General features: G+C 40.3%; 1 protein-coding gene across 3 annotated transcripts in view; it reads left to right on the top strand.

Annotated features, from left to right (window-relative positions):
• Window positions 1-1,613: 1,613 nt before the first annotated feature.
• Window positions 1,614-18,188, top strand: part of LOC131689180 (LIM/homeobox protein Lhx8-like) — a 426,496-nt gene continuing 409,921 nt past the window's right edge. For all 3 annotated transcript variants that reach the window (XM_058974093.1, XM_058974091.1, XM_058974092.1), the window contains exon 1: window positions 1,614-2,103. The gene's annotated coding sequence lies outside the window, so the exon portion shown is untranslated. The remainder of the gene's footprint in view (window positions 2,104-18,188) is intronic.

Here is an 18,188-nt window from a genome sequence, read left to right as displayed (position 1 = left end):
GCAATGATAACACGATTTTTGCTAATTGATTTTCAACTATTATGCACATAAAATGTGAGTGCTGAATTCATTACATTCTAGGAGATACTAAGTTTTGAATGGAATAAATAAGATTCGGATCAAGTACTCCCAGCGAATTTGATAAAGACTAATATGACTTACAGATCTGGACAAACACAGCTAAACGAGCCTTTTTCCCTCTATACTTCTTTTGTGAAACTTGTGCGAGTAATTAAAGTAGTATTCAACATATTGGCATGGTTCAAGGATTAAGGTATGAAAGGGAACTATGCTTTATATATCTTTAAGCTCATATGTTGTCATAAAATATATTTAAAATAAAATCGCCATTGCAAATATATTTAAATATCCGTTTTGCGACCAAAAAAATAAAGGTATAGAAAAACAATATGTTGTTAATGGCATCGCGCTCGCGGAAATGCTACCAAATTCAAAGAATTTATCAATAACGCTCGAATATCCTACGATATTCAGTGGCATCTTATTCCTTTCGGTTTTTTATTACAAATTCTGAATATTTTATGCAAAATTCAGACAAATCGTGCGTAGTCAAGGAACTGAATAAGTCTGAGGAAATGCTTTTGCATGCCATTTTCAACCATTCTGGTTGTAGCAAACCGTTCTTCTAAAACCAAGTAAACAGTGATTGAACAGTTTATCACTAATATGGGGATTAATTCAGTGATAAATCTTATTTTTGTAAGTTTTCATGCAATATTAAACATAAAAAGTAATATTTTGAAATTTATGTTTGCGATTCGATAGTACGTACGCTTCGATAGTACGTACTCTTTTTTTTTATACGTACTCTAAACGAAGCGAAGGTGTACGTACTATCGAGGTATACCTGTATACCAGTCAGTCGTCATTCTAGGTTGGCATATGGTGCACATTTATGTGGGGCACTGTTAGGCGAGTCAAGAAATCTCGGAAAAAAAACAAACATTGTTCTGGCAACCATTCGCTGTACAGCTCATATACATACTTCAATTGAACGACGAGAACCAAACTTTCCGGTTCTCGAGCACAACCACCACGTAACTGTACAACTCTTTGCTTGTGTGCTGGTATTATATTCATTTTTGTTTTGATCCTTGTTCATCGCATCTCGCTTTTATGCGGCAGTGTTCATGGACTGCACAACCCCACTCATCCGAGCATCGGACGTGTAAAACTCCACTACCCCCTGGAGAGCAGCACGTGAGCGTTAGTTTTCCACCCACCACAACTGTTCAGATGTGTGGTGTTCGATGTTGGTGAGAACGAACAGCAGGCGGGAGGGCATAAACACGGCAATATTCATCCAATTACGATTATGCCGATGGTTATGGTCAATAAGTAGAAGGGAAGGAAAAGGTCGTGGTACGGTGTCCCACGCGAATCAGAGAGGATAATTTCGGTGTTTCGCTCTCTGTTTTGATTTTTTCATCCGTACCTGAGTTTGCTGGAGAGAACGGATGTTCTGCGCAACCGACGGAATTGCTTCGGTTGGAGTACGCTTTATCTCGGATGTTCGGTTTCTCCATCCTAGGGCGACGGGTGTCTGGAGCTCGCGAACCAAAATTTTCTCCGTCACTTCAAGTGCGGGTTACGAGTCGAAAGGATGTGTTTGCGTTTCGCTACTACAATCTCGCGACGATCATTTTCAGTCTGTAGGAGTTTTTGAGACGGTGTGGACTCAAAAAGTGTTTGGTGTCTACCCTACTGCAGTGCAGTCAATGGAACCGACGGTGTCATACACAGAAAGCGGGAGAGCATTATAAACTAAGTGATATTAGTGCGGTGTGATAGATGGTCGCTTTTGGTGGATTGAATCGCTTGATTGGTATTAAGTGGAAGAGTGGAAAATTGGCATGAAATTGAAGATTTCGCAGACGGCGAATATCGAGATCAATCGAGTGAGAAGAAGAATCGCGATTTGATGGAAGAAATACATGTTGATTGGTATTTTACTTGTGATGCATGTTAATTGTGTGGATATCATAGTGAATTAAAAAGCTACATTGTGCTTTGCTCGTGATATTGATAAATTGTGAACAGATATATTGATTGGCTTTTAAATTTCTAGTACCGGATGAGTGTGTAAGTTAATTGAGTATCAATATAATAACACTCGAATGTTGAATAGAAAAGTTTGAATATCGCGGCTAAAAATATAACGTATAAAACTCATCGTATGTATAAAAATGGTGCCACAACCTAGGCACTAAAAAGTAAATAAATCCATTCACTAATTATATAATGTTAAGTGTATTTGCAAACTTTGCGATATATTAACAAAAATGTTGAATCATGTTCGGAGAAATGTTCTTCGGTGACAGTCATGGAATAATATTTTCAAAGATTTGGTAGGATTTCATTTGACAACATCTAAGAAGAGATTTTGCTGATAAAGTGATTTGCGAAAGCCGGTTTGTGAATAAATACTTCACGATATAATTTGACTAAGGGGTTGTCAATCCCGAGAAAACGAAAAGCCCATAATGCCCCCATGATCATAGTCCAAATTCACCCCCTCAATGTCTCATATGAAAAGTTATGCAGACGGTGGTTGAGTGGTAAACGCAACAGCCACTCATTTCAGTTGGTCTGGGTTTAATACCAGCCGAGGACTTTGAGATTTTTCTGAAGTGAAAAAACTGTGGCTACGCCTTCCTTCGGAAGGCGTTACTTCCGTTGGTCCCTGGTCCATGAGTTGATGGATCGATATCTAGTCCAGATAGTGGAGTGACCTCTCTGGCGTCGGTCATGATGAAGTAGAATCCTACTTCTATACTTACTAACAAATATCCTCCTCCCGTGATATTTGTATATACGGTCTCTAGCAAAAGCAAGTATTGAACTAACATTCATTCCCTTTCCTTCCGCGATCTACGTTCGGGCCTGGCCGGCGCCGGTTTTGATCAATAAACACTTTACGATTACCAGGAGTTGCACATTGAAAGATGTTTCGTTACTCCCAAGCATAATTATATACTGATTCCCTATGCAACTTCAGCGAATTCAGATCGAGTAGCAGCCAGGGGTGGTCGCACAAGCCCAAGCTCAAGCTCAAGCTCATATAGAAAGGTTAAGCAATTGCTCCAGAAACCGACTTTCTAACCGAGGCCTGGAGAGCCGAGTCTTACATACATACATACATTCAATTTTTCTTTGATTGGACTTCCGGTTCCGGAGTTACGGGTTGAAGAGTGCAATCACAGAGCAAATTCCGATATAAACTGAAATGAAAAATGCATGAAATGTTGAGATTTGATGAAATCTCGAAAAAAATTTTTTACAAAAATTGACTTTTTTGGACTTTGGCACATTTTTGCCTTTCTCATATAGAAAGGTTATGCAATCACTCTAAAAATCGTCAACCTAATCCCGTAAAATTTTTTTGACTTATATAGGCTTAGGTAGGAGTATGCAGTGAGAGATTGCTACTTTAAAATTAAAACTAGTTAAAAATTCTTAACAAGTTGAAAATTATCGGTAGTGTTCGGACCCCCCGTATGTTCCTCCTTGATCCGCCGCTGGTTTCAAGCAATGTTTCACACATAATATCTCAAGATGTGTCTATGTGTCGACTCATAGTATTTTAAGATCGTGGCTGTCGATCCATTGTATGTATTTGCAAATCGTACTGAATATGTAATATACATTTCCACCATTGTATTGAACATAATCAGCCGTGGAATCGTAGTTTGAACAAATGAGAAAGCCACAATTGCACCACTATGTGGGTTTAAAACATGTTTTTTTTTAATTTTATTACAGAGCATTAAAAAAAACTTGCAAGAAACCCTTGAGATTGCAGGAAAAAATGTACAAAAACCCTAACGTCTCAAGGAACAGGCTTGAGCTGTAATCACCCGACCCGCCAAAAACCACTGCTCTTGCCCAGAACCTGATTCCTCACCGGCACTACCTTACGGTAATACTTTAAAGAAGGGTTTTTTATGTGCATATCTCCCACTCTAATTGAACTACTTAGTAGTTAGTTCTTTCAGTAGAGTTACAGCACCACTCCTCGACACACCACCAGTTCTCCACCATCCACACAGACTGGGAATTTCTCCATGACAGTCGGAAAGCTGGTTGTGACTCGAGACTGAGTTCTCTTCCCCTACGAAGAGGCAATCTGGGCGGCAAGCTTCAGATTGTCTAATTTACCCAGCCAGTCGGCTTCCTTGTGCCATTCACCACCACGACTCGGCTCCCTTGTGCCATTTAGCACCGCACCCCTTCTCGCACCATTCAGCACCATTTACTCGTTGCGCTCCCAACTTGTTTGCGAATCACTCGGTCTAGTCCCCGACGGTGGACCTAACCTACTGCGACGGAGAATTCCTTGATGAGAGAAGTTATCCCGAAACCGAGCTAACCAGCCAGGTATCGAGATCAGTTCGGTGATATCGGTGGAACAGGGTGACCGGCTCGGTGGTCCCAACGATCCGTGACTGGTGGTGTCTCGTCGCGGTCTACTCAGTCTAGTCCCCAGCGGCCAATCTAGCTTACGCCGACGGAGTGTTCCCCGGCGAAGGAAGTTCTCCCGATACCGATTCTTCTTTGGTTTTAACACCCCAACTTCTTGATCCCTTTGGCTCTCTGTCCGGTGCCATTTAGCACCGCAACTCATGTAGACCCTTTGGTTCCCCTCTCGTTCTATTTCCCTTAACGATGAGCCATTCGGCTCCCGACTTTACTAAATTCTTCTTCGCGAACTATTCGGTCTAGTCCCCAATACTGGATCTAGATTACACCGACGGAGAATTCTGCGGCGAAAGAGGTTCTCCCGAAGCCGAGTGGTACAATTTCTTCGTCTTGATCTACTCGATCTAACCCCCGGCGGTGGACCTAGCCTACTCAACGGGCCAGCCAGTAGGTGTTTAGGTCCATCCAGCGATTCCGGGTGGAGCGTAGCTTCCGGTTCACTGGCGCCCCAACAACTCACTGCTAGCTATTCGAGACGGTCTACTCTGTCTAATCTCCGGCGGTGGATTTAGCCTACTTACGAGCTACCCGGTAGAGTGTCGAGGTCGATCTGGCGATTTTTGTGAAGTCTGACGTCCGGTTCACTGGCGCCTCAACGACACGAACCCGGTGCTACATCGCGTACTACTTAACTGGTCCCCGGCGGTGGGTCTAGTCTACACCGACCCTGCGGCGGAATTTCTCTCGAATCCGATTTGTGGTTTCACGCCGGCTTCCTTGCCAATGGCGCTACTTTGTTGGTCCATTCGCCACTTCCTCTACAGATAGGAGAGTATACTCGTAACCACTCTGCTGACAGCGTCCCAGATACGTTTGTCGTGGCACACATCTTCTACGATATTGTCCACTGTCACACCAGACATACTCCTTCGGACTTCTTCGATCCTAGGGCATTCGAAACCCCGTGTTCCGGTGTCTCTTGCACATCTACACACTCCGGGCAATGGGGTAAGGAAGCGTGTCCAACCTCTCCATAGTTCCTATGTACCCAAGCAGACGCATTTGGGATGGGTCGGTGGGTCCACCTTCCTTTCTCCGCGTTGTTTCACTCTTGCTGCCACTTAGCCAACGAGTCCGCTCGGACCACTCTCTTTGCATTACGTGCAATTCTCCACTAGTAGCATCTCAAGTAACAATGGTTGTTTTATAACACACTACAAATGAAATCTAAGTTTTATGAATGGCTATAAAACTACCATAAATTCTCACTTGTTACTAGAGATTCCACGTCCTCAGCCAGAGTGATGCAGATAGCAATCATCCCCACAATGTCATGTATGTGTGCGATTTACAAATCAAAGCTATAACGTTCCCATAAGCGAGTATTGAATTTTTGGTTGATCCGACTTCCGGTTCCGGAGTAACAGGTTGAGGAGTGCGGTCACACATAAAATTCCTATATAAACTTGTACCACCATGATGTAAAACATATTAAATTGGGTGCAACATTAATTTAGTTTGCGGTTCTGGATCACTAATGATCAGTGATAGTAGCTTTGATCACATTAGTCACCTATGACAGTTCATGATGCCCCCGGGGAACCGTTGCCATGTTCCTAAACTAATAACACATTTATTCCCTAGCGAATTCTTGACCGATTTTTAAAATCTAGATTTCAAATGATAAATACAGTAATCCCATTGACTACTATTGATTTCATTCGTTTGTGACTTTATGTTCCGGAGTTCCAGGTTGGTTAATAAGGTTTCGCTGGGATTTCTCATGTTAACCGTTACAATCGTAATCGTTAAAAATCTATTGCAATGGTCACCACCCCGTCCCGTCCATTTCCCCAGCATTTCAAAATATGATCACATGAATATTACATTGATCTCATGCTGATTAATCTAATTAAATATTATACTTTTTGTTTAAAGTTAGCGTCGACTTTCGTGGTAGTCGTGAGATACTTGCTAAGAGCATTAAGAATGTAATAGACATCCCCACAATTAAATTGAACATAGCCAGCTAATGAATAATAGTTTCGATAAATGAGAAAGGAACAATCGCATCACTAGGTGGATTAAAATAGATTTTTATTAAAGAAACTCAGAGGGCCAAGTCTTATATACCAATCGACTCAACTCGACGATTTGGGATAATGTCTGTGTGTGTTACATACAATCTTTTATTCGTGCTTCTCAGCAATGGCTGAACCGATCTTATCCATTGTTAAAATGCCTATTGCATTCTTATTACACTACGTGAGTATATAAGGACACGACAGCCACAAACCTGATGAGCAATACGTCGACGTTGACACACTCGAAACAAACAAAAATATAATATTTGATCATATTTGGAAATGCATGATAATCAGCGTGAGTTCAATGTTGTTTTCATGCTAACATATTTGGAAATGCAAGGTAGTTGAGGAGGGGCGAGGACGTAATTGCAAGCATGACAGAATTAAATGATTTATGAAAGTAAAGTAAAATTAAGTGATTTATGAAATTCAACGTCATGTAAAATTAAAATCAAAAGTAAGTCATTTTTATGCTCATATATGTCAGGGTCAGGAGACGTAAATTTACACGATTTTTTCTAGGTGTGTGGGTCTGTGAGAGGGAGAGAGCTGAGAAAGTTTTGGTTGGAAGGATTGGGAGGGATGGATGCGGGATGCAACACCCAACGGCATATTATACCTTCCATTTGAGCTCAGGTTAGTAAAAATTGGTTATTCATCATCAAAGTGGTTTAAATCTGGAATATGCCCGTCTTTCGGAATTATCGGTAGGGGGAAATATTTTCCAAAAATCTTTGATTCTTAAACAATGATCTAGGCATGCGAATCGAAGTAATTTGATGTTCATTTCAATAGATTTTTGCCCTATGAGTTATTACGATTGTGTAGGTTTCTATGAGAATTTTCTACATGACCACAATAACCAACCTGTAACTCCGGAACCAAAAATCAGAACTGAATTAAACTCAATAGCAGTCAATGGCAGTCGGTTCCGCCATCTCTGAGAAAATTGAGTGACATTATTTGACACACACAGACATTTTGCGATCTTAACGAACTGTATCGAATAGAATATGACACATCCCCGAGCAAAGTCCAACATCAAAATTACAGCAAATAGGCAACATATTTTGATATGAAGCATCAAATTGAAATCTTATTTTGATATCAGTTTATACTTTTTCAGATAAGACATCATATTTTGATCTCATTTTGATGTGCTTACATTTTTAGAAAAAAAAATGTTTGTTTCTATTTCTTTGACAAACATCAAATTGATTACTTATTTTGTTATCAATGAAATATTTCACCATCTCAATGAGTTTTCAATTTGCTTTCACTGATAGCATAAATAGTTTTCTGTTTGATGTCATAGTGCAATTTTTCTGCTTTCGATTTTGATCTTTTAATCGTTAAAACGACCAAAATGATAACAACCTGAGCAATCATTCCCTACTACATCACAACATCAGGTTTAGTTCTCAATTTGTTATCAGACTTTGCTCGAGTCGCCCTTCCGGGTCTTGGTTGTTAATTCGATTTTTGGAGTGATTGCATAGCTTTTCTTTACACGAGAAAGGAAAACCATTTAATCTATTATTAACGCCAAAACGACTGTATGAAGGTCAATAGCATCTTCGGAAAATTTTATGAATACAATATGCCTTTTTTGGAGATTGTGTTTTGCAGATTAAGCCCCCTAAAAGTAAGATATATCAACTAACTTTCTTTTAAGTGATTGTAAAGAGATGTTGCCTTGTAACTCTTACTTTTGCGAACAACTTTACTGAAGATATCAAATATCTATCTTAAATAGTTATGACATGTTGTTTGTGCATTACCCTATGTCGCCTATTTATAGTTCAATATAGTAATGATCCATTCAAATAAGCCAAATATGGTTTCGATAAAGCGTATTTCGTATTTCATTTTCCTAACTGCCACTGCTAGAAATAACCACCGAACAATTCCAAGTTGTTTGGACGGACTAGCTAATTATCTAACTTATAATCATTGGGTCGATCTGAAACGTATCTCGGAAAATGAGAAGAGAAATACATAACTCCACGCAACGGTGTAGCCAAGGGGATTTGGGGGTTAATACCTTCCCTCCACATCCTAATCAAAATTAAAGGAAAAAAATATCATATAATATTCATGTATAATTTGAACCAATCACCAGTATTGCGTTGCGTTGTGCCGATGATTTTGGCGGATTGCACACTGACTTCATCATGTTTGACTGCTGATTATCTAATAAGAGTTGCTTAGGAAATGGTAAGTAGGAATTCATTCCAATCCGACCCATATTAATAACTCAACAGCATGATAGCCATCATTGCCGGCCGCCCCCATCTCCATCGTTCACGAGGAAGGATAAGGTAGACAGGAAGTGTTGATGCTCCACCTACTTAACGGAAGAACGACGATTCATCAGACTCTTCCATAGGTGTCGCGGAGTTGGTAGTTTGGAAGGGTATCAGGTCTAGGATTCGCTCCAAGCAAGCGATGCGACCTGTAAAACATATTTTATTAGGTAGTTGTTTGGTTAGTCTTCGAGTGCACGATGACTCGAAAAAGAGAAGATCTTGTTTAGTTTTTGGTTCTTTTTAAACTCTGGGCAGCCGGCTACCGAGAGTATACTATGTTCCCTAATCAAAAGCAATTTGAACTCCACACAGCCGACCGTGGGAGTATTGCCTAGAAAAATCTAATGTTATCTGCGTAATTAGCCGGATCACTATTTATTGCAACAGTATTTGGACAGAATTCGATACTTCTTCTCTACGATATATTTATTGGCTTGAAAACTACCGAGTGATAACACATTATACAGGCAAAAATAGCGCGAAATGTTATAAATCAAGGAAAGTATTTCTTATTTTCTATATCGGATTGTTTGTGGAATACAAGTATACAAGCGATAATAACGAACTCTGAAGGGAAATATAAAGGATTGTTAACCTGATGCACGGGCTTGTTAGCAATAACGGAGCTTGAAATTAGGTTCATAGAAAAAGACGTGGCGAATTTTCAATACGTATTGACCCGTGATCATAGATACTAGTCAGATTAGTCGTATTAAGGCTAATTTCCGATCATTTATTCATTTTTACGGCAATGTTATCTCGCTAGATCTGTTCGCACCCTCTCATTCTGCTACTATCGGCAGAAGGCTGATAGCACCCAGTCGTCGCCGGTCTAAGGACCAAAGCCCTGAAAAGGGCTGATATAAATGGAATATCACGGCCGCTACACTTTCAGAAGAGGTAAATTTGTTGACACAGCACAAGCAAATAATTGCGCAGCAGTTTTCCATTACTAACCCGCACGGAGTAAACAAATAAATCTGCAGCTGCTTCTCTGCTAATCCATCAACAAAAAGCAAGTGGATTATGCTGCCGAAAATCGATAACAGCTTCTTCTTCCTGTCCGTATGATCTGAAATTTGCAGCCACAAATTGCTGGTACCTACGGTGGAAACGAAACGAATGACAGATTAGGAAGGAAAGTCGTCACTTATATTTATAACATTTCCGCTGTCTTGTAAATTAGTTTTTTTTTCATTTCGTTTATTTGATAGGCACAAATGCGTTAGCTTGGCGGTGCCAAATTCTTTTGTTTTTACATTTTGGATATTTTAAAACTAAAAGGTTACAATGTTGAAATATTTTTTTTTATGAAAGAGAAAAATTTTACAGCTATCTTAAGACTAGAAATAAGATTCTATATACAAGAGAGGGGGCAAAAAAAAAATTTTATGAAAAAATTTTAAAACAAGGAATTCAATAGTAATAGTTTTTAGGAAATATTTACAGTTATCTTAAAACTAACAATATAGTTTGGTACACAAAAGGGGGAACAAATATTTATGAAAAATTTCACCGGTGTTTTAAAACTAGGGATACAATTCTATTTACAAGATGGGGGACAATAGTTTTAACAAAGAGGTAAAATTACAAATATCTTAAAACTAGGAATACGGAATACAAATTTGATTTTTTATCGGATATTTATGCTTGGTCAAGATATTCAACTGCTTCGGTGTAGAAGCAGTTGTATCAAGGACAGGGAAGAGAATGCGTAGATGGTGACCGGGAGAGAAGGTCTAGGTCGGATTGGCGGATGGTATTCTTCGGACCCGCGGGGAATCCTTCAAAAGTCGCTCGAGTCGCTCTCGGTTCAGTTTCCGTAGTGGTAAGGGCGACGGCGGTTACATAGTGGCAGTCTGGAGCTGATCGGTTCCACACGGCAGAAGGAAACTTCTAAAAACGAGAAATAAAAAGAGAGGGGCTAAATTGGGATATTGATCGTTTTTATGAAAGTATAAATAAGGGACATATAGGGGAAATCACGATTTGACAGCATATCTCGGACTTTGACATTGGGTGGTCTACCTCGGACCCGAAGGGAATCCTTTAACTGAGACCTGGCGTCCAAATACCCGGCGCATACCCAGACAACGTGCTCGATGTCGTGATAGCCTCGTCACAAGTGCACAGACTACTCTCCGCAAGCCCAATACGTCGCAAATGCGCATCTAAGGTGTAGTGGTTGGACATAAGTCGGGACATTACACGAATAAAATCCCGACCCACATCCATCCCCCTGAACCAAGGCTTCGTTGATACCTTTAGGATAATGGAATGTAGCCATCGTCCAAGTTCACCATTGCTCCACGAGGTTTGCCAGCTGTTGAGTGTCCTCTGACGACAAATACAAAAAAATTCGTTGAAGCAGATTGGTCTTTCGTATATGTCACCATTTAATGCGCCCACCTTTGCTAATGAGTCGGCCTTTTCATTGCCCGGGATAGAGCAATGAGAGGGGACCCAAACAAAGGTAATCTGGAAAGATTTTTCAGATAACGTACACAAGGACTCCCGTATCATCCCCAGGAAATATGGGAATTGCTTTTTGGGCTTCATCAAACGAAGAGCCTCGATAGAGCTGAGGCTGTCCGAAATGATGAAGTAGTGATCTGTGGGCAGAGTGTCGATGATCCCAAGGGTGTACTGAATTGCAGCTAACTCTGCGACGTAAACTGAAGTGGGATCATTGAGCTTGAATGAAGCGGTGATAGTATTGTTGAAGATACCGAAGCCAGTGGACCCGTGGAGATTTGATCCGTCAGTGTAAAACATTTTGTCACAGTCGACTTCTCGGAATTTATTATAAAATATATTGGGGATCACTTGCGGGCGCATATGGTCCGGGATTCCACGAATCTCTTCCTTCATGGATGTGTCGAAGAATACAGTAGAATCAGAAGTATCTAGGAAAAGAACACGGTTGGGAGTATATGAATAAGGATTAATGCTCTGTGCCATGTAGTCGAAGTGCAAGGCCATAAATCGGGTTTGAGAATTAAGCTCGACGAGCCTCTCGAAGTTTTCAATCACCAACGGGTTCAGAATGTCGCATCGGATGAGCAATCGTTATGAGAGTTCCCAAAATCGATTTTTTAGCGTTCTTGAGTGGATTCGATTTTAACGGATATCGCGTTCGCGTAACTCTTCCAATCAATGTTCCGTGTGAGGTCATACGAGACATTGATTGTTTCCGATGGTCTTGAACCGTTAGCAATTGAAATCACGATAGGCAAATGATCGCTACCGTGGGGATCAGGGATCACCTTCCACATGCAATCTAACTGTAGCGATATCGAGCAAAGCGATAAATCCAACGCGCTTGCGCGTGCTGGTGGTGTAGGAATCCGCGTCATTTCTCCTGTGTTTAAGATGGTCATGTTGAAATTATCGCAAAGATCTTGGATTAATGTTGATCTATTATCATCATGAAGACAGCCCCATACCGTACCGTGCGAGTTAAAGTCTCCCAGAACTAGCCGCGGTGCCGGTAAGGATTCCGTGATATTACAAAGCGTTCGGTGCCCTACCCTCTAGGAGGAATGTAGATGGAAGAAATGCAAAGGTCTTTACCTTTGATTAAAACTTGACAAGCGACAATTTCAATGCCTGGTGTCGAAGGGAGGTTAATTCGGTTCAAAGAATAGCACTTTTTGATCCCCAAAAGTACTCCTCCATAGGGGTTTTCTCGATCCAGACGAATTATATTAAAGTCATGGAAGTTGAGATTTATATCGGAAGTTAACCAAGTTTCACATAATGCGAAAGCATCGCATTTTAAACTATTTAGTAAAAAATTAAAGGAATCGATTTTCGGGAGGATACTTCTGCTGTTCCACTGTAGAACAGTGATCGAATCGGTGACCTCGTTCGATGACTTAGCCATCGAAGGATACGATCGCTGCAAGGAGGGGCCATTTAGTAGTCAACTGCTTCAAAAATGTTTGCACTATAGGGAGAAAACGTATCAGAATGCTTTTAAGAGGATCAGTAACATTGAAAGCTGTGAAAATTAAGTCCACTATGTCAGAAAATTTCATTAGTCCGCTACTGGACTGAGTATCTGTTTGAAAAAAGGGGACACTTGGGGTTTTTGGTGTCCCTGGAAGTGGTGGGTACTCCTTGTTAGAATTAATATTTCCAAGTCCTGGAGCAAATTGCTGCGGCTTTTGTGCATCACTTCCGTTGGATTTATTGATTGTAGTTGGCGCACTCTGAGTGGACGACACCTTGGCACCCTTACGAGGCAATGTAGGGGAGGCTAGATTTCCCCTCTTCCTGGATTCCCCTAACCAATGATGTTCCCTCTTGTGGGTCGTCAGATTCTTGCTCAACGCCAGCCAAAAGAGCAAAGGAATTTTCGGAAGAAACAGATGGCGAAGCATTCTTTAGCATTTCTGCATAAGAGTGCCTCGAGCGATCCTTAAGGGAGCGCTTAATTTTATCCCCGCGCTGCTTGTACGCCAGGCATGACTTAAGAGCATGCGGAGGGTCCCCGCAGTAAATACACTTCTCAGTTTCTCCACCGCAAGCGTCATCCTCATGCTCTCCCTCGCATTTGCCGCACCGTTTTTTATTGCCACAATAAGTGGCTGTGTGGCCCAGTGCTTGCAATTGCTGCAGTTCATTACCCGCAGTACAAACAGGCGAACCTTATCCAGGAGGACGTAGTTGGGAAGAGCAGACCCGGAGAAAGTCACCCGAATCGAGTCTGACGGAGAATAAGTTGTCTTATCATCTTCAGTTTTTACGGAATACAATTGCTTGCATTCCAGAATCTTCACCTTTTGAAGTGAAGGGTCCTTAAAGCAGCCAACCCCGTACTTCAACAGGTCTTCGCACTTTAGACCCGGTTCGGCGACGACCCCATCGATCTCCACAACCCTACAAGGCACATACACTTTGAATTGCTTCGTAAAACGCTCGCTGCGAGCAATCTGGTTTGCCTGGTCGAGGTCATTTACTATAACGCGTATTTTATTAGCTCGAACACGTGTTATCTGAGCTACGGACGGGTAGTTAGCAGTCAGCTCCCGTGATATTTCTAGAATATTGGGCGATTTCGTGTTGGGCCGGAAATACACCACCCAGAGTCCATTTGAACTGGCTGGGTATGTTTTAATACGGGGAGGACTGGGGGAATCAGGGGAGGGAGTAATTTCGGGTTTATCCGGTAAATCCATGGGAATATCATTCCCATCCAATGTTACGTCGCCCTCGGCCATTTAGGCACGAGGATAACACGTGGTGTAAACGAGAGATGAAACTTATATTCAGGGGAAAGGGAAGAAGTAGAGATCGATCGGGGAAAGGGAAATGAAAGAAAAAAAAATACTTAGCTTATATAGCGGCGATTCCGGCTATTTTGGTATTCACTTCACCAGCCTGGGCACCGGCGAACAAAGACTACCTCAAACAATGGTTGACCTTCACTGACAATATTTATTCTTATTCACTTTATGCACGGTACCAGAAAACGAACTGCTTCGATCGAGAGCTCGGAGGGTTATGTTGTAAATTAGTTTTATCCAATCAGAAAGCGCTGCGAGATGATTTTATTAAATGCCTATTTTTCTTTATTTATGTAAGTTATACATGCTTACAAATCTAATAGAAGATTTTTTTTTGATTTTTCCATCTTGTGTAAAGTAAATTACTTAACATTCGCCTCAAACATGTACCCATGCGAACGGTAAACAGCTGCACAATGCTCGAATTTAACAACTGTGTGTATATCGTATCCGTATAGGAATGGAACATACAAGCACCAGGCAAAATGATTCAATTCTAGTGATAATGGGAGGAGATTACGACGCTATATTAACCCTAGAACGTTGCACTGGGGTAAAAATGTACCCCACGCCTTCTTTGGAGCCATGTAAGGACGAGAATTCAGTATTTTCCGACCTGGGACCGTAATCAAAATTCAATTTGGAGTTCCTAGTAAGAGTAGGAAAAGGTGGTATAGCCAGTTTGCTTATGGACTTCGTAGAAGCAGGTGTCAAAGTTGGCGTGGGGCAATGTCGTATATACAGGTCTGGCGAAGATGGCACTATGGTATTCGTAAGATGAATCTTACATGAGTGGTGTGAGTGATCACAGTATAAATCGACTTGCTTTCGTCATACTGGTCGTTCCGCTCCCATTGAATCGTGTGACCGCTATGACATCGACCCGTTGTACTTCTGGATTGTTCACATATTTTTGGTTGCCAACACTAGCAAACTGTGTGTTCTGCCACACCTATATATACCTCATTGGGCGTGGGGCACATTTGTACCCCAGTGCACAGTTGCCGTTAGTGTTTCGTCAGGTTTCGTGCTGTCAGTGGAAATGTGATTCGTGAAAATACCAGTTTAAATACTGGTTGCTTTACTACGTAAGCAACAATTAGCATTATATAATCGTTTTTAATCATTTATTCAATTAATTTAATTTTGAAGCGGTACAAAAAATCGTTCTCATTTTTGCTGATTTTTATTGTTGTATTGTTTATTTTTTATAGTTATTCAAAGCAATAGCTCGCAAGTACAATTTGCGCACAATTACAACTGTAACAGTAACGTTGCTTGTTACTAATGTACTACTAGCCAGAAATATTTTTTTCATTTCAATTTCACCCAATTTCGTGGTATTTTCCAAAACCCGATTTTTTAACTTTTACTCTTCCAAATAATTGCATTTTTTCAAAAATATCGTAATTCCATTTTATAGCGTTTCTAGACCATTCTTTCAACTTTTAGAATCATTTGATTTTATTCAAATCGGTTGAAAATTCGCAAAGTTGTTGTAATGTTTATGAAAAAAGTCAACACCGTCAATTCAGTTTTTATTTTGTTCAAACCAATTTATGTATCATTGATTCAATAAATTCCGTATTTTTACTTACACTGTTGTTTTTGCAAGTAAAAAACGAAGAAAATGATGTATTATACATTTCCTTTGTTTACAATTTTGCCTGCGAAAATTGAGATCAAACGCGTGGGGTATATTTTTACCCCAGTGCAACGTTCTAAGGTGGAAAACGCAAGTGCAACGTTCTAGAGTTAACTGGTTTTGCACATGGAGCTTGCCGTATTAACTATTTTTGCACATGTAGCAAGCTATTTTATGCAAGGTCAATCGCCTGTTGAACGGCACTGCGTAACGTACTTCCAAAGCCAATGTAGCGGACTTATACTAGCTGTGGGAGCACGCTATGTAGTGCTCTGCTCTGCCTGTCGTTCAACAGGCAACTGAGCTTGTCCGATCAATTCTGTTCTTTAATTAGTCGATGATGACGGCATGCATAGAAGCGTAGCGCGCTAGGTACATAAATCTGTCGTGTCGGACTTGGAAAGCGCTACCTTCTGAGTGCATATTCGTGGTATTTTGACTATATTATACATTATTTAAATTTTTAATGCCATAATATAAAAAATCTCTGGGTTTATCCATTGAAATCTGTTCTTAGAAGTATTTCTGAGCGATTTGTACAAAAATTCCGAAAATCTATCGAGAGATAGCTGAATTATAAGTGTTTAAAACCTAACGCATTTTCGTTACATATAATTTTTGTTAAATTTGCAAAATGCACCCCTATATCGAAAACAAAGACGCAGTCCTACGTCAAAAAGTTTGGTATGGATCTTGTTTTCAGTACTGTCGTGATAAGCTGGTTGGGCCACACCCTCTGTCTAACTAACGAATTTGATTCGCTAGTTGGACCGAAAATGTATCTTCCCACATCTCTAACTTGTGCCAGTTTGATTGTCAAAGTGAATATGAGGTACCTACCGATCCTTCAATTTGTAAATGTTCAGAATTAATAAAACTTATTCCTTACAAAATTCTTGACCGATTTCCACCATCAATGCTTCAATTGGCTGCTATTGCATTTCATCCCGATCTGACTTTCGGTTCCGGAGTTACAGGTTGTTTAGTGTGGTTACATATGAATTTCACATGTACCTGTGCCATCATAATTATTAAACAGTTAAAAACAACTAAGTGTGACAGTGGCAAATAAATTAATTTCGACCGAAGTTCTGGCAACATTGCTCAAACCGACTGTCAAAAGAATATAGAGTTCTACAAGATGACGACACGAATGAATTCATAATGAATAAAATTCATGTTTGACAATTCTCGGTGGTTTGTTTACTTTGTCAGTAGCGTGAGTTCGAGTGCAACGGATGTTCATCTGTTGCGTTCGAGCTCACGTAACGCCCATGTAGACAAACCACCGAGAATTGTCAAATGAAGTTCATCCGGCTCATTTTGTGGGGTTATGTCGATTGGTGTAAAACCTAATTGTGTTGTTTTGGTTTCACTTGGATACGCGAAAGCATGTTGATTACAAGGTATGTCGGTTGTGCTGGTATAATACGAAGCTGAATCCTGCTGCATCCTAGATATGTAGTTATTAATATCATTCATAAACAATTGCAATTAAGTCGGTTCTTTAAACATGTCAGATCAAAAATGATCTAAGATTATCTTCAGATTCCGTAGTTCCTGCACCCAGCATACCGCATATTAAGCTAGCAAGAAGACAACAGTGAACTAATGCTGATTAATCTAAGTAAAGATTATATTTTTCTTTCTACTTACTGGTTTCGGTTGATGTTGTTCGGTGAAAAATATAATAAAACTATTTCCGTTGTTTACGTTTCAGCCTACTCATTCTTCGGCCATCCTCAGAAATTTAAGCCCGTTCGCTTCTCGCTCGCGGGACTGTCCAAATAAAACTCAGTTTTATTTGGACAGTCCCGCGAGCGAGAAGCGAACAGGCTTAAATTTCTGAGGATGGCCGAAGAATGAGTAGGCTGAAACGTAAACAACGGAAATAGTTTTATTATATTTTTCACCGAACATCAACCGAAACCAGTAAGCAGAATCGAACGGTGACCAAAGCTGAAAACAGATTATATTTTTTATTTCAAGTGTTTTGCCGTCGACATGTAGTTCATCAAGTTCGTAACTGGCAAGCTATTATTTATAAGTGCAAAGTGTGCTAAGAATGTAACATACATATCCACAATTATATTGAATATAACCAGGCATGCAGCCGTAGTTTGGAAAAATGAGAAAGGCACAATTGCATTACTAGGTGGATTTAAACAGGGTTTTGGTTTTATATCTAGCTATGGGAAAATTATAAAAATGTTACGTTATTAATAGTCAGATTTCTTCAAGATCTCGTTAAGAAGGTATCCGCATAAACTTTCTGGTGATGTGCGGAACGTTTGTCTAGTATGTCAATTTTGACAAAAAAAACTGCAAAATGTGCATTTTTTCCACTCACAATCATCCATATCTTGATATTATTAGGCCTTTCATTTGAAATTGGTTTGAATAAAATCTGTTCATC

Source organism: Topomyia yanbarensis, chromosome 3 (genome assembly GCF_030247195.1).
Source record: "Topomyia yanbarensis strain Yona2022 chromosome 3, ASM3024719v1, whole genome shotgun sequence".
NCBI lineage: Eukaryota > Metazoa > Arthropoda > Insecta > Diptera > Culicidae > Topomyia > Topomyia yanbarensis.
The sequence above is the reverse complement of the archived record's forward strand: the minus strand, read 5'-3'. Positions and strand labels throughout refer to the sequence as shown.